The sequence below is a fragment of the Cololabis saira genome, chromosome 4 (genome assembly GCF_033807715.1).
Source record: "Cololabis saira isolate AMF1-May2022 chromosome 4, fColSai1.1, whole genome shotgun sequence".
NCBI classification, from domain to species: Eukaryota; Metazoa; Chordata; class Actinopteri; order Beloniformes; family Belonidae; genus Cololabis; species Cololabis saira.
In genome coordinates, this window is record NC_084590.1 from 6,048,228 (window position 1) to 6,065,320 (window position 17,093).

The 17,093-nt window shown below is 43.8% G+C and overlaps 12 non-coding genes across 12 annotated transcripts; all 12 read right to left on the reverse strand.

Moving 5' to 3' along the window:
- Positions 1-94: 94 nt before the first annotated feature.
- On the reverse strand, positions 95-167 carry trnak-cuu (transfer RNA lysine (anticodon CUU)). Its single transcript has one exon. It is a non-coding gene; the product is annotated as a tRNA-Lys (tRNA).
- A 982-nt stretch (positions 168-1,149) lies between these two features.
- On the reverse strand, positions 1,150-1,222 carry trnak-cuu (transfer RNA lysine (anticodon CUU)). Its single transcript has one exon. It is a non-coding gene; the product is annotated as a tRNA-Lys (tRNA).
- Positions 1,223-2,231: 1,009 nt separating this feature from the next.
- trnak-cuu (transfer RNA lysine (anticodon CUU)) lies at positions 2,232-2,304 on the reverse strand. The gene has a single exon. It is a non-coding gene; the product is annotated as a tRNA-Lys (tRNA).
- A 1,001-nt stretch (positions 2,305-3,305) lies between these two features.
- Positions 3,306-3,378, reverse strand: trnak-cuu (transfer RNA lysine (anticodon CUU)). The gene has a single exon. It is a non-coding gene; the product is annotated as a tRNA-Lys (tRNA).
- A 1,009-nt stretch (positions 3,379-4,387) lies between these two features.
- Positions 4,388-4,460, reverse strand: trnak-cuu (transfer RNA lysine (anticodon CUU)). The gene has a single exon. It is a non-coding gene; the product is annotated as a tRNA-Lys (tRNA).
- Positions 4,461-8,240: 3,780 nt separating this feature from the next.
- Positions 8,241-8,313, reverse strand: trnak-cuu (transfer RNA lysine (anticodon CUU)). The gene has a single exon. It is a non-coding gene; the product is annotated as a tRNA-Lys (tRNA).
- Positions 8,314-9,307: 994 nt separating this feature from the next.
- trnak-cuu (transfer RNA lysine (anticodon CUU)) lies at positions 9,308-9,380 on the reverse strand. Its single transcript has one exon. It is a non-coding gene; the product is annotated as a tRNA-Lys (tRNA).
- Positions 9,381-10,381: 1,001 nt separating this feature from the next.
- On the reverse strand, positions 10,382-10,454 carry trnak-cuu (transfer RNA lysine (anticodon CUU)). Its single transcript has one exon. It is a non-coding gene; the product is annotated as a tRNA-Lys (tRNA).
- A 998-nt stretch (positions 10,455-11,452) lies between these two features.
- Positions 11,453-11,525, reverse strand: trnak-cuu (transfer RNA lysine (anticodon CUU)). The gene has a single exon. It is a non-coding gene; the product is annotated as a tRNA-Lys (tRNA).
- Positions 11,526-12,507: 982 nt separating this feature from the next.
- On the reverse strand, positions 12,508-12,580 carry trnak-cuu (transfer RNA lysine (anticodon CUU)). Its single transcript has one exon. It is a non-coding gene; the product is annotated as a tRNA-Lys (tRNA).
- A 1,009-nt stretch (positions 12,581-13,589) lies between these two features.
- trnak-cuu (transfer RNA lysine (anticodon CUU)) lies at positions 13,590-13,662 on the reverse strand. The gene has a single exon. It is a non-coding gene; the product is annotated as a tRNA-Lys (tRNA).
- A 979-nt stretch (positions 13,663-14,641) lies between these two features.
- Positions 14,642-14,716, reverse strand: trnak-cuu (transfer RNA lysine (anticodon CUU)). Its single transcript has one exon. It is a non-coding gene; the product is annotated as a tRNA-Lys (tRNA).
- Positions 14,717-17,093: the final 2,377 nt, after the last annotated feature.

Here is a 17,093-nt window from a genome sequence, read left to right on the forward strand (position 1 = left end):
CTCAGTGACCAGAACAGCAGTGGAGGTGATTCCTTTCTGCTAGCCTTCAACCTGGACTCTACACTTCAAACAAACTTCATAAATGTGACTTCAGCGCCCAACGTGGGGCTCGAACCCACGACCCTGAGATTAAGAGTCTCATGCTCTACCGACTGAGCTAGCCGGGCTTCAGATGCTAGAAAATACGAACAATAATCGAAAATTGTCTGTAATGTCAGGTTTAATCAGTGTTTCAGAGAAACCAGTTTTCCGTCTGGACTCCTCTGGACACCACCCAGACAGTTGAATGACAACATGTGACTAAACTTGTGATTTTCTAGTTTTTCGTAATTGTAGATGCTCACAAATTGGTGTCCATTTTTTAGGAGTTGGTGCAGTTGGAAGCCAACTACCTGCTGATGATGTCACCTACTCTCGTCCACTTGGCATTATGAGACAATTGGAGCGCATCTCAAGTTCAGCTTGACTACGTCAAAATCTGTGTAGACCTGGCGGTTATCAGGATGCTATGCTCCTCAAGCTAGCCTATAGCTAGCTAGTGCAAAATGTCTCACTATCTATGTCTCTACATACCTGTCTAGATGGTTTTGTATAAGATTAAGGGGGAATAGAAACTAAATTATTGAATGAATTGAATCATGATCAATAACCTGCTGCACAGTTTCTGTAGTGTAGTGGTTATTCGGTTCATCGCAAATGCAAAGGTCGCAAAAGGTCTCTGGTCTGAGTCTAACAGGCTGGACCTCTGGATCAGGACTGACGAGTGAACAGAACATCCACAGTTTTATCTTAGAAAAACTTCATCAATTAAAGCTTTTCTGGCAGGCCAACGGCAACTGGTGTGTGGAGGAGTCATTTTCGTCCTATTGACCTTTGTTCACTTGTATCAGTCATGTATGTCCATTGTACCAAATAGCTGGTCTCTCCATCGGGGAATCGAACCCCAGGCACAGATACTGCCCCACTATACTAACATTGTCATAATTACGAATTATTTAATCTAAGAATGTGATGTCATTGATGATGTCACCAGTCTCACACCGAGTAAAATCCATCTCAGTGACCAGAACAGCAGTGGAGGTGATTCCTTTCTGCTAGCCTTCAACCTGGACTCTACACTTCAAACAAACTTCATAAATGTGACTTCAGCACCCAACGTGGGGTTCGAACCCACGACCCTGAGATTAAGAGTCTCATGCTCTACCGACTGAGCTAGCCGGGCTTCAGATGCTAGAAAATACGAACAATAATCGAAAATTGTCTCTAATGTCAGGTTTAATCATTGTTTCAGAGAAACCAGTTTTCCGTCTGGACTCCTCTGGACACCACCCAGACAGTTGAATGACAACATGTGACTAAACTTGTGATTTTCTAGTTTTTCGAAATTGTAGATGCTCACAAATTGGCTATTTCGGAGGTGTCCATTTTTTAGGAGTTGGTGCAGTTGGAAGCCAACTACCTGGTGATGATGTCACCTACTCTCGTCCACATGGCATTATGAGACAATTGGAGCGCATCTCAAGTTCAGCTTGACTACGTCAAAATCTGTGTAGAACTGGCGGTTATCAGGATGCTATGCTCCTCAAGCTAGCTATAGCTAGCTAGTGCAAAATGTCCCACTATCTATGTCTCTACATACCTGTGTAGATGGTTTTGTATAAGATTAAGGGGGAATAGAAACTAAATTATTGAATGAATTGAATCATGATCAATAACCTGCTGCACAGTTTCTGTAGTGTAGTGGTTATTCGGTTCATCGCAAATGCAAAGGTCGCAAAAAGTCTCTGGTCTGAGTCTAACAGGCTGGACCTCTGGATCAGGACCGACGAGTGAATAGAACATCCACAGTTTTATCTTAGAAAAACTTCATCAATTAAAGCTTTTTTAGCAGGCCAACAGCAACTGGTGTGTGGAGGAGTCATTTTCATCCTATTGACCTTTGTTCACTTGTATCAGTCATGTATGTCCATTGTACCAAATAGCTGGTCTCTCCATCGGGGAATCGAACCCCAGGCCCAGATACTGCCCACTATACTAACATTGTCATAATTACAAATTATTTAATCTAACCCTGGAATGTCATCAGACATGTGATGTCATTGATGATGTCACCAGTCTCACACCGAGTAAAATCCATCTCAGTGACCAGAACAGCAGTGGAGGTGATTCCTTTCTGCTAGCCTTCAACCTGGACTCTACACTTCAAACAAACTTCATAAATGTGACTTCAGCGCCCAACGTGGGGCTCGAACCCACGACCCTGAGATTAAGAGTCTCATGCTCTACCGACTGAGCTAGCCGGGCTTCAGATGCTAGAAAATACGAACAATAATCGAAAATTGTCTGTAATGTCAGGTTTAATCAGTGTTTCAGAGAAACCAGTTTTCCGTCTGGACTCCTCTGGACACCACCCAGACAGTTGAATGACAACATGTGACTAAACTTGTGATTTTCTAGTTTTTCGAAATTGTAGATGCTCACAAATTGGCTATTTCGGAGGTGTCCATTTTTTAGGAGTTGGTGCAGTTGGAAGCCAACTACCTGGTGATGATGTCACCTACTCTCGTCCACTTGGCATTATGAGACAATTGGAGCGCATCTCAAGTTCAGCTTGACTACGTCAAAATCTGTTTAGACCTGGCGGTTATCAGGATGCTATGCTCCTCAAGCTAGCCTATAGCTAGCTAGTGCAAAATGTCCCACTATCTATGTCTCTACATACCTGTCTAGATGGTTTTGTATAAGATTAAGGGGGAATAGATACTAAATGATTGAATGAATTGAATCATGATCAATAACCTGCTGAACAGTTTCTGTAGTGTAGTGGTTATTCGGTTCATCGCAAATGCAAAAGGTCTCTGGTCTGAGTCTTACAGGCTGGACCTCTGGATCAGGACTGACGAGTAAACAGAAGATCCACAGTTTTATCTTAGAAAAACTTCATCAATTAAAGCTTTTTTAGCAGGCCAACGGCAACTGGTGTGTGGAGGAGTCATTTTCATCCTATTGACCTTTGTTCACTTGTAACAGTCATGTATGTCCATTGTACCAAATAGCTGGTCTCTCCATCGGGGAATCGAACCCCAGGCACAGATACTGCCCACTATACTAACATTGTCATAATTACAAATTATTTAATCTAACCCTGGAATGTCATCAGACATGTGATGTCATTGATGATGTCACCAGTCTCACACCGAGTAAAATCCATCTCAGTGACCAGAACAGCAGTGGAGGTGATTCCTTTCTGCTAGCCTTCAACCTGGACTGTACACTTCAAACAAACTTCATAAATGTGACTTCAGCACCCAACGTGGGGTTCGAACCCACGACCCTGAGATTAAGAGTCTCATGCTCTACCGACTGAGCTAGCCGGGCTTCAGATGCTAGAAAATACGAACAATAATCGAAAATTGTCTCTAATGTCAGGTTTAATCATTGTTTCAGAGAAACCAGTTTTCCGTCTGGACTCCTCTGGACACCACCCAGACAGTTGAATGACAACATGTGACTAAACTTGTGATTTTCTAGTTTTTCGAAATTGTAGATGCTCACAAATTGGCTATTTCGGAGGTGTCCATTTTTTAGGAGTTGGTGCAGTTGGAAGCCAACTACCTGGTGATGATGTCACCTACTCTCGTCCACATGGCATTATGAGACAATTGGAGCGCATCTCAAGTTCAGCTTGACTACGTCAAAATCTGTGTAGAACTGGCGGTTATCAGGATGCTATGCTCCTCAAGCTAGCTATAGCTAGCTAGTGCAAAATGTCCCACTATCTATGTCTCTACATACCTGTGTAGATGGTTTTGTATAAGATTAAGGGGGAATAGAAACTAAATTATTGAATGAATTGAATCATGATCAATAACCTGCTGCACAGTTTCTGTAGTGTAGTGGTTATTCGGTTCATCGCAAATGCAAAGGTCGCAAAAAGTCTCTGGTCTGAGTCTAACAGGCTGGACCTCTGGATCAGGACCGACGAGTGAATAGAACATCCACAGTTTTATCTTAGAAAAACTTCATCAATTAAAGCTTTTTTAGCAGGCCAACAGCAACTGGTGTGTGGAGGAGTCATTTTCATCCTATTGACCTTTGTTCACTTGTATCAGTCATGTATGTCCATTGTACCAAATAGCTGGTCTCTCCATCGGGGAATCGAACCCCAGGCCCAGATACTGCCCACTATACTAACATTGTCATAATTACAAATTATTTAATCTAACCCTGGAATGTCATCAGACATGTGATGTCATTGATGATGTCACCAGTCTCACACCGAGTAAAATCCATCTCAGTGACCAGAACAGCAGTGGAGGTGATTCCTTTCTGCTAGCCTTCAACCTGGACTCTACACTTCAAACAAACTTCATAAATGTGACTTCAGCGCCCAACGTGGGGCTTGAACCCACGACCCTGAGATTAAGAGTCTCATGCTCTACCGACTGAGCTAGCCGGGCTTCAGATGCTAGAAAATACGAACAATAATCGAAAAGTGTCTGTAATGTCAGGTTTAATCAGTGTTTCAGAGAAACCAGTTTTCCGTCTGGACTCCTCTGGACACCACCCAGACAGTTGAATGACAACATGTGACTAAACTTGTGATTTTCTAGTTTTTCGTAATTGTAGATGCTCACAAATTGGTGTCCATTTTTTAGGAGTTGGTGCAGTTGGAAGCCAACTACCTGGTGATGATGTCACCTACTCTCATCCACTTGGCATTATGAGACAATTGGAGCGCATCTCAAGTTCAGCTTGACTACGTCAAAATCTGTGTAGACCTGGCGGTTATCAGGATGCTATGCTCCTCAAGCTAGCTATAGCTAGCTAGTGCAAAATGTCCCACTATCTATGTCTCTACATACCTGTCTAGATGGTTTTTTTTATATAAGATTAAGGGGGAATAGAAACTAAATTATTGAATGAATTGAATCATGATCAATAACCTGCTGCACAGTTTCTGTAGTGTAGTGGTTATTCGGTTCATCGCAAATGCAAAGGTCTCAAAAGGTCTCTGGTCTGAGTCTAACAGGCTGGACCTCTGGATCAGGACTGACGAGTGAACAGAACATCCACAGTTTTATCTTAGAAAAACTTCATCAATTAAAGCTTTTCTGGCAGGCCAACGGCAACTGGTGTGTGGAGGAGTCATTTTCGTCCTATTGACCTTTGTTCACTTGTATCAGTCATGTATGTCCATTGTACCAAATAGCTGGTCTCTCCATCGGGGAATCGAACCCCAGGCACAGATACTGCCCACTATACTAACATTGTCATAATTACAAATTATTTACAGTTTTTTACGATTGAATAAACACTAAAATCTAAAGTTTTGCCCAATTATGAAAACCTTACACTCAAGGAGCAAAACTCGGCCCCAGATTTGCACCACTGTAAGCACAATGAGTCCATTCACACTTTGTGCAAAACAATACACACGGTGATTTGAAACACTAACACAAACGTCTATGCATTAGACACAGAAGTATATCAAGATGTCACTTCCTTGCACTTCTAAAGCACTGACTGTCAAATTACCACACCTATGAGCCAGTTGATTGAACACTGCCATCAGGTATGCAAACACAAGATTGCTTAATTGTAGACACACCAATCAGGTTTAAGCACTATAAAAATGCAGCAGATGATTTCACCAAACTTAACCAAAATGGAAGGAAGAGGAAGAGGAAGAGTGAGGATGAGAGGGGGAATCGGAGAAGGAGGAGAAGGAGGCAGAGGCCGTGCCAGAGGCCGTGCCAGAGGTAGAGGCCGAGGTAGAGGAAGAGGAAGAGGAAGACTTCAAGCAGGAAGAGGTGAAGCTGAAAGGAGAAGAAGTCCAACTTTAAGCAATGAAATTCGCGCAACTCTTGTGGACCATGTTGTGAACCATGGATTGACGCTGAGGGAGGCTGGACTGAGAGTCCAGCCAAATCTCAGAAGATTCACCGTGGCATCTGTCATAAGGGCATTCAGACTGGAAAACAGGTAAAAAAAATTACCTGTTTACAGCTTCTTACTGCATGCACCCCATATCAGCACTTTTGCGCGGCAATCACCCAGAATGGGGTCCTCCACCGCCATGCCAACATGGGTCCGTATAAAACACCTCACATCCTTACATTTTTGGACAGAGTATACAAACTCACAATCATAAATAACATGCAGATCCAATACATTGTCACCTGGGACAATGTTTCATTCCACCGCTCTGCAGTGGTTCAGAAGTGGTTTACGCAGCACCCACATTACACAGTCCTTTTCCTGCCACCATATTCTCCATTTCTTACAGTTTTTTACGATTGAATAAACACTAAAATCTAAAGTTTTGCCCAATTATCAACACCTTACACTCAAGGAGCAAAACTCGGCCCCAGATTTGCACCACTGTAAGCACAATGAGTCCATTCACACTTTGTGCAAAACAATACACACAGTGATTTGAAACACTAACACACACGTCTATGCATTAGACACAGAAGTATATCAAGATGTCACTTCCTTGCACTTCTAAAGCACTGACTGTCAAATTACCACACCTATGAGCCAGTTGATTGAACACTGCCATTTGGTGTGCAAACACAAGATTGCTTAATTGTAGACACACCAATCATGTTTAAGCACTATAAAAATGCAGCAGGTGATTTCACCAAACTTAACCAAAATGGAAGGAAGAGGAAGAGGAAGAGTGAGGATGAGAGGGGGAATCGGAGAAGGAGGAGAAGGAGGCAGAGGCCGTGCCAGAGTGCATACTGTACACATAACCTATTTTTTTTACATGTAAATGTACTGTACACTAAATCTATGCTGAACTACACAATCTTGTCTTTCACTGTATTTTAGAGAGTTTTACAAATGGATGCTGAGGCCATTCAGCATGGGTTCATCTACATAGACGAGGCAGGGTTCAACCTCTCAAAGGTCAGAAGGAGGGGAAGAAATGTAATTGGCCAGAGGGCAATTATTAGTGTCCCGGGGCAACGTGGGGGTAACATCACCTTTTGCGCGGCAATCACCCAGAATGGGGTCCTCCACCGCCATGCCAACATGGGTCCGTATAAAACACCTCACATCCTTACATTTTTGGACAGAGTATACAACCTCACAATCATAAATAACATGCAGATCAAATACATTGTCTCCTGGGACAATGTTTCATTCCACCGCTCTGCACTGGTTCAGAACTGGTTTACGCAGCACCCACATTACACAGTCCTTTTCCTGCCACCATATTCTCCATTTCTTAACCCAATTGAAGAATTTTTCTCTGCATGGCGGTGGAAGGTTTACAATCTGCACCCCTGGCTCGGGTAGCCCTCAGTCAGGCCATGGAGGAGGCCTGTGACCAGATTGAGGCCACAGCCATACAGGGGTGGATACGGCATGCACGGCGATTCTTTCCCCGTTGTCTTGCGAATGAGGATATCGCCTGTGATGTGGATGAAATTCTCTGGCCAGATCCAGCTAGGAGAAGAGACCAACAGTAGCAATTTATGTGCCGTGTTTTCTTTTTTTGGGGGGGGAGGGTTTGTACAGGATAAAATGTTATGTTCATGAAAACTGGGAAATGCTTTTTTTTCTTCACTATTTTGGCTTGAATATATGGAAAAAATAAATAACATTATCAACAGCATTAGTCTTGTCTCCTGTGTGGTGTCTACAGTAATGCATACAAGTGTGTTTACTGTTCACTGTGTATTGTTTTGCAAAAAGTGTGAGCAGACATTGTGTTTACAGATGTGCAAATCTGAGCGATGTTTTGCAAATTCACTGTGTGCTTCACCCATACTACTCTATGCACTTAGAAGCAGAATTAGCCGAAAGTGTTTAAGGTTTTCAACAGCAGAGTGTAACTGGTGCAAACAGAGTTAAGTCATATGCAACGTGTGTGTTTCATATGGTAAAAAAATATGGTTTTGATAAGTTAGTGTATAGTTTTTACAAGAGTGGTTCATTTTGCAAAGGAGCTAAGGTGTTTTGCTAATCGGGTATGTGGTTGTGCTATTCGTGTGTATGGTTTTGCTAAACAAAACAAAACAATCAAAATTGTGTTTATTCAATCGTAAAAAACTGTAATCTAACCCTGGAATGTCATCAGACATGTGATGTCATTGATGATGTCACCAGTCTCACACCGAGTAAAATCCATCTCAGTGACCAGAACAGCAGTGGAGGTGATTCCTTTCTGCTAGCCTTCAACCTGGACTCTACACTTCAAACAAACTTCATAAATGTGACTTCAGCGCCCAACGTGGGGTTCGAACCCACGACCCTGAGATTAAGAGTCTCATGCTCTACCGACTGAGCTAGCCGGGCTTCAGATGCTAGAAAATACGAACAATAATCGAAAATTGTCTGTAATGTCAGGTTTAATCATTGTTTCAGAGAAACCAGTTTTCCGTCTGGACTCCTCTGGACACCACCCAGACAGTTGAATGACAACATGTGACTAAACTTGTGATTTTCTAGTTTTTCGAAATTGTAGATGCTCACAAATTGGCTATTTCGGAGGTGTCCATTTTTTAGGAGTTGGTGCAGTTGGAAGCCAACTACCTGGTGATGATGTCACCTACTCTCATCCACTTGGCATTATGAGACAATTGGAGCGCATCTCAAGTTCAGCTTGACTACGTCAAAATCTGTGTAGACCTGGCGGTTATCAGGATGCTATGCTCCTCAAGCTAGCCTATAGCTAGCTAGTGCAAAATGTCTCACTATCTATGTCTCTACATACCTGTCTAGATGGTTTTGTATAAGATTAAGGGGGAATAGAAACTAAATTATTGAATGAATTGAATCATGATCAATAACCTGCTGCACAGTTTCTGTAGTGTAGTGGTTATTCGGTTCATCGCAAATGCAAAGGTCTCAAAAGGTCTCTGGTCTGAGTCTAACAGGCTGGACCTCTGGATCAGGACTGACGAGTGAACAGAACATCCACAGTTTTATCTTAGAAAAACTTCATCAATTAAAGCTTTTCTGGCAGGCCAACGGCAACTGGTGTGTGGAGGAGTCATTTTCGTCCTATTGACCTTTGTTCACTTGTATCAGTCATGTATGTCCATTGTACCAAATAGCTGGTCTCTCCATCGGGGAATCGAACCCCAGGCACAGATACTGCCCCACTATACTAACATTGTCATAATTACGAATTATTTAATCTAAGAATGTGATGTCATTGATGATGTCACCAGTCTCACACCGAGTAAAATCCATCTCAGTGACCAGAACAGCAGTGGAGGTGATTCCTTTCTGCTAGCCTTCAACCTGGACTCTACACTTCAAACAAACTTCATAAATGTGACTTCAGCACCCAACGTGGGGCTCGAACCCACGACCCTGAGATTAAGAGTCTCATGCTCTACCGACTGAGCTAGCCGGGCTTCAGATGCTAGAAAATACGAACAATAATCGAAAAGTGTCTGTAATGTCAGGTTTAATCAGTGTTTCAGAGAAACCAGTTTTCCGTCTGGACTCCTCTGGACACCACCCAGACAGTTGAATGACAACATGTGACTAAACTTGTGATTTTCTAGTTTTTCGTAATTGTAGATGCTCACAAATTGGATATTTCGGAGGTGTCCATTTTTTAGGAGTTGGTGCAGTTGGAAGCCAACTACCTGGTGATGATGTCACCTACTCTCGTCCACTTGGCATTATGAGACAATTGGAGCGCATCTCAAGTTCAGCTTGACTACGTCAAAATCTGCGTAGACCTGGCGGTTATCAGGATGCTATGCTCCTCAAGCTAGCCTATAGCTAGCTAGTGCAAAATGTCCCACTATCTATGTCTCTACATACCTGTCTAGATGGTTTTGTATAAGATTAAGGGGGAATAGATACTAAATGATTGAATGAATTGAATCATGATCAATAACCTGCTGAACAGTTTCTGTAGTGTAGTGGTTATTCGGTTCATCGCAAATGCAAAAGGTCTCTGGTCTGAGTCTTACAGGCTGGACCTCTGGATCAGGACTGACGAGTGAACAGAAGATCCACAGTTTTATCTTAGAAAAACTTCATCAATTAAAGCTTTTTTAGCAGGCCAACGGCAACTGGTGTGTGGAGGAGTCATTTTCATCCTATTGACCTTTGTTCACTTGTAACAGTCATGTATGTCCATTGTACCAAATAGCTGGTCTCTCCATCGGGGAATCGAACCCCAGGCACAGATACTGCCCACTATACTAACATTGTCATAATTACAAATTATTTAATCTAACCCTGGAATGTCATCAGACATGTGATGTCATTGATGATGTCACCAGTCTCACACCGAGTAAAATCCATCTCAGTGACCAGAACAGCAGTGGAGGTGATTCCTTTCTGCTAGCCTTCAACCTGGACTCTACACTTCAAACAAACTTCATAAATGTGACTTCAGCGCCCAACGTGGGGCTCGAACCCACGACCCTGAGATTAAGAGTCTCATGCTCTACCGACTGAGCTAGCCGGGCTTCAGATGCTAGAAAATACGAACAATAATCGAAAATTGTCTGTAATGTCAGGTTTAATCAGTGTTTCAGAGAAACCAGTTTTCCATCTGGACTCCTCTGGACACCACCCAGACAGTTGAATGACAACATGTGACTAAACTTGTGATTTTCTAGTTTTTCGTAATTGTAGATGCTCACAAATTGGTGTCCATTTTTTAGGAGTTGGTGCAGTTGGAAGCCAACTACCTGGTGATGATGTCACCTACTCTCGTCCACTTGGCATTATGAGACAATTGGAGCGCATCTCAAGTTCAGCTTGACTACGTCCAAATCTGTGTAGACCTGGCGGTTATCAGGATGCTATGCTCCTCAAGCTAGCCTATAGCTAGCTAGTGCAAAATGTCTCACTATCTATGTCTCTACATACCTGTCTAGATGGTTTTGTATAAGATTAAGGGGGAATAGAAACTAAATTATTGAATGAATTGAATCATGATCAATAACCTGCTGCACAGTTTCTGTAGTGTAGTGGTTATTCGGTTCATCGCAAATGCAAAGGTCGCAAAAGGTCTCTGGTCTGAGTCTTACAGGCTGGACCTCTGGATCAGGACTGACGAGTAAACAGAAGATCCACAGTTTTATCTTAGAAAAACTTCATCAATTAAAGCTTTTTTAGCAGGCCAACGGCAACTGGTGTGTGGAGGAGTCATTTTCATCCTATTGACCTTTGTTCACTTGTAACAGTCATGTATGTCCATTGTACCAAATAGCTGGTCTCTCCATCGGGGAATCGAACCCCAGGCACAGATACTGCCCACTATACTAACATTGTCATAATTACAAATTATTTAATCTAACCCTGGAATGTCATCAGACATGTGATGTCATTGATGATGTCACCAGTCTCACACCGAGTAAAATCCATCTCAGTGACCAGAACAGCAGTGGAGGTGATTCCTTTCTGCTAGCCTTCAACCTGGACTCTACACTTCAAACAAACTTCATAAATGTGACTTCAGCGCCCAACGTGGGGCTCGAACCCACGACCCTGAGATTAAGAGTCTCATGCTCTACCGACTGAGCTAGCCGGGCTTCAGATGCTAGAAAATACGAACAATAATCGAAAATTGTCTGTAATGTCAGGTTTAATCAGTGTTTCAGAGAAACCAGTTTTCCGTCTGGACTCCTCTGGACACCACCCAGACAGTTGAATGACAACATGTGACTAAACTTGTGATTTTCTAGTTTTTCGTAATTGTAGATGCTCACAAATTGGTGTCCATTTTTTAGGAGTTGGTGCAGTTGGAAGCCAACTACCTGGTGATGATGTCACCTACTCTCGTCCACTTGGCATTATGAGACAATTGGAGCGCATCTCAAGTTCAGCTTGACTACGTCCAAATCTGTGTAGACCTGGCGGTTATCAGGATGCTATGCTCCTCAAGCTAGCCTATAGCTAGCTAGTGCAAAATGTCTCACTATCTATGTCTCTACATACCTGTCTAGATGGTTTTGTATAAGATTAAGGGGGAATAGAAACTAAATTATTGAATGAATTGAATCATGATCAATAACCTGCTGCACAGTTTCTGTAGTGTAGTGGTTATTCGGTTCATCGCAAATGCAAAGGTCGCAAAAGGTCTCTGGTCTGAGTCTAACAGGCTGGACCTCTGGATCAGGACTGACGAGTGAACAGAACATCCACAGTTTTATCTTAGAAAAACTTCATCAATTAAAGCTTTTCTGGCAGGCCAACGGCAACTGGTGTGTGGAGGAGTCATTTTCGTCCTATTGACCTTTGTTCACTTGTATCAGTCATGTATGTCCATTGTACCAAATAGCTGGTCTCTCCATCGGGGAATCGAACCCCAGGCACAGATACTGCCCCACTATACTAACATTGTCATAATTACGAATTATTTAATCTAAGAATGTGATGTCATTGATGATGTCACCAGTCTCACACCGAGTAAAATCCATCTCAGTGACCAGAACAGCAGTGGAGGTGATTCCTTTCTGCTAGCCTTCAACCTGGACTCTACACTTCAAACAAACTTCATAAATGTGACTTCAGCACCCAACGTGGGGTTCGAACCCACGACCCTGAGATTAAGAGTCTCATGCTCTACCGACTGAGCTAGCCGGGCTTCAGATGCTAGAAAATACGAACAATAATCGAAAATTGTCTCTAATGTCAGGTTTAATCATTGTTTCAGAGAAACCAGTTTTCCGTCTGGACTCCTCTGGACACCACCCAGACAGTTGAATGACAACATGTGACTAAACTTGTGATTTTCTAGTTTTTCGAAATTGTAGATGCTCACAAATTGGCTATTTCGGAGGTGTCCATTTTTTAGGAGTTGGTGCAGTTGGAAGCCAACTACTTGGTGATGATGTCACCTACTCTCGTCCACATGGCATTATGAGACAATTGGAGCGCATCTCAAGTTCAGCTTGACTACGTCAAAATCTGTGTAGAACTGGCGGTTATCAGGATGCTATGCTCCTCAAGCTAGCTATAGCTAGCTAGTGCAAAATGTCCCACTATCTATGTCTCTACATACCTGTGTAGATGGTTTTGTATAAGATTAAGGGGGAATAGAAACTAAATTATTGAATGAATTGAATCATGATCAATAACCTGCTGCACAGTTTCTGTAGTGTAGTGGTTATTCGGTTCATCGCAAATGCAAAGGTCGCAAAAAGTCTCTGGTCTGAGTCTAACAGGCTGGACCTCTGGATCAGGACCGACGAGTGAATAGAACATCCACAGTTTTATCTTAGAAAAACTTCATCAATTAAAGCTTTTTTAGCAGGCCAACAGCAACTGGTGTGTGGAGGAGTCATTTTCATCCTATTGACCTTTGTTCACTTGTATCAGTCATGTATGTCCATTGTACCAAATAGCTGGTCTCTCCATCGGGGAATCGAACCCCAGGCCCAGATACTGCCCACTATACTAACATTGTCATAATTACAAATTATTTAATCTAACCCTGGAATGTCATCAGACATGTGATGTCATTGATGATGTCACCAGTCTCACACCGAGTAAAATCCATCTCAGTGACCAGAACAGCAGTGGAGGTGATTCCTTTCTGCTAGCCTTCAACCTGGACTCTACACTTCAAACAAACTTCATAAATGTGACTTCAGCGCCCAACGTGGGGCTTGAACCCACGACCCTGAGATTAAGAGTCTCATGCTCTACCGACTGAGCTAGCCGGGCTTCAGATGCTAGAAAATACGAACAATAATCGAAAAGTGTCTGTAATGTCAGGTTTAATCAGTGTTTCAGAGAAACCAGTTTTCCGTCTGGACTCCTCTGGACACCACCCAGACAGTTGAATGACAACATGTGACTAAACTTGTGATTTTCTAGTTTTTCGTAATTGTAGATGCTCACAAATTGGTGTCCATTTTTTAGGAGTTGGTGCAGTTGGAAGCCAACTACCTGGTGATGATGTCACCTACTCTCATCCACTTGGCATTATGAGACAATTGGAGCGCATCTCAAGTTCAGCTTGACTACGTCAAAATCTGTGTAGACCTGGCGGTTATCAGGATGCTATGCTCCTCAAGCTAGCTATAGCTAGCTAGTGCAAAATGTCCCACTATCTATGTCTCTACATACCTGTCTAGATGGTTTTGTATAAGATTAAGGGGGAATAGAAACTAAATTATTGAATGAATTGAATCATGATCAATAACCTGCTGCACAGTTTCTGTAGTGTAGTGGTTATTCGGTTCATCGCAAATGCAAAGGTCTCAAAAGGTCTCTGGTCTGAGTCTAACAGGCTGGACCTCTGGATCAGGACTGACGAGTGAACAGAACATCCACAGTTTTATCTTAGAAAAACTTCATCAATTAAAGCTTTTCTGGCAGGCCAACGGCAACTGGTGTGTGGAGGAGTCATTTTCGTCCTATTGACCTTTGTTCACTTGTATCAGTCATGTATGTCCATTGTACCAAATAGCTGGTCTCTCCATCGGGGAATCGAACCCCAGGCACAGATACTGCCCCACTATACTAACATTGTCATAATTACGAATTATTTAATCTAAGAATGTGATGTCATTGATGATGTCACCAGTCTCACACCGAGTAAAATCCATCTCAGTGACCAGAACAGCAGTGGAGGTGATTCCTTTCTGCTAGCCTTCAACCTGGACTCTACACTTCAAACAAACTTCATAAATGTGACTTCAGCTCCCAACGTGGGGCTCGAACCCACGACCCTGAGATTAAGAGTCTCATGCTCTACCGACTGAGCTAGCCGGGCTTCAGATGCTAGAAAATACGAACAATAATGTTGTTGTGCAACTCATAGGTAGCTTGGCTGTCCAGTTATCAAGGCTAATGATAATTCTATTAAAGAATTATTAATAATTAATAAAGTTGACTATTTATCAAATTGTATTATCAAAAATGATAATTCTCGTAGGGGCACCACCGCCGGGGCCTTACTTCCGGTGGGATTCGATAACTAACAGCAGAAAATCAGTCTCATTATGATTTGAATTATCCTGCAGAACAGCAAATCTTACAGAATAACAGTGAAGGCGTGATATCCGAACACTAGGCTCTGCTTAAACAAATCAATCTGTGACCAAATCTTGCATGAAATAACACAACCACTCATAAAGAAATCAATCAGAATTTATTTACATACGGGTGTCAAAAGAGATGTAAATAAGTACCCGAATAAATCTGATGGCACACGACATTATTATAAAACCATTAACTAACAAGAAAAACAACAATCAATAAAATGAAACATAAACGTTAAATGCATGGAATGAAAACAAAAAAGAAATCAAGCAATAATAACGAAGATACAGAACATCTACAGTTCAAACGGGGCTTCTGTGGTCTTTTAAAGATGGACGCGCCCTCTGGGCCACGTGCAATCGGACCGGATGGCGAACGCAGCATTTAAAACGTGCCTACGGCAGAAAACAACGACTACCAAATAATCAAACATGATAATGATAACAATGATGATGTAATCTCAACTCTGAACACAGATTTAGCTCTGTAACACGTTCTTAAGTTACTGATAAACAGAGATCCCGACCCACACAGTTCTGAACCGTTCTTAGTCCTACTGATCTACCGTTCCCGGGCTCACGTTTCCTCGGGGATCCGGATCGGATGCCTGCGGGTTCGGTGACTGGGCCGTCCCTTCCCTGAAACGGATTAGACAGCGGCGGGGCCGCCTCGTGCCGGGCCGTGGTTCCGGACCAAACGGAGGCTCACACGCATTCCTAGGCGCGGCGGGGGGACCGGTCTCTCCTTGCCGTGCTTCCCTCTCTGCGCCGGTCGCCGACGCGCGGCCGTCCGGGCCCCGGGAGAGCTCACGCCGGGCGAGACGCCGACCGTCCGTCCCCGATCCCTGCGCCGGTTGGCAGACAGGGGCTCAGAGCGGGGAGGGGGGTTCGGTCTGAGTCGCAGCTGTGTCCCGATCTGGTTGCCGGGAGCGCGTGGGCGTCGGAAGCTTGGATCTGTGAACTTAGAGGACAGAGTTAGTGGAAGCCGGAGGCTCCCCGGGGGACCGCCGCTTCAACGACCGGACCCCGCAGGGCCCGGTCCGGTGCGGGCCTCCTGCCTCCCCCCAGCCCGGGGGGAGAGAGAGGAGATGGGATCCTTTGGCCTGGCCAAAGATCCAGCGCCGATGAGATGAAGTTGAGAAGCGAGTCAATGGGAGCCGGAGCTCCGCAGGCCCGGTCCGTTGCGGGCCTTCCGCCTCCCCCCAGCCGGGGGGAGAGAAGGGAGATGGGATCCTTTGGTCCTGCTGCTCAGGAAGAGAGGTTGATCGGAAGAGAGAGAAGAGGAGCAGCGGCAGGGGTTTTGATCCTACGCGCGCTGCGGTGACGTCATCGGTGCCTCATTGCGATTGGATGAGCGCCGCTTGTAGGCGCCACCCCCCCCCGCAAGGCATGCTGGGGGTTGTAGTTCAGGCAACAGCGCCATTTTATGAGGCACATTAAAGCGGAAAAGGGGGGGTTCAAAGAAGCAGTACCATTTTGAGGTCTGGTTTTGGGCTCCGCTGCATCCCGACCCCTGCTTAGGTGTCATAAAACCCCAAGGAAGTCTGTTTTCCCTGGCAGAAACCCTGCTGGGTCCTTGTTGTTCATGCAGTGGGGGTCGTAAACGGACTATCTCGACCCAGGCCGAGATAACCAGGAGTTAGCAGCAGGGGGTCGCAGGACTTCAGGATGAAGGGGCAAAGTCTGGTTTTACAGGTCCTCATAATCACAAAAATATACATTTATAAAAGTCCACATGATCACTGGGTGCGGCCCAACAATCCCCCCTTTTAGATTCTGATGAAGGACTGCAGGGTCCGCGTCGGAGCTAAAACAAACGGTCCAAGTCCATGTGATCATCAAACTCTGAGGGGGCGTGAGCTCGCCTGGTTTCCTCCACTAGGCGAGCCATGCACAAAAATATGAAAAGAAAAACATATTCAAAGCAATAACATCATTCATTTACCTAACACAGTGATGTCACTCTTAAAGTGCGGTAAACGAAAGATAAAAGGAGAGGTTAGTTAGGTTTCAGTATGTACACTGTACCTAAAAACAACAGCTAACACTTTAACCCTTCTGTGATTAATTGCCTGGTGACCAAAAACACACATTAACTTATGTCGGCTA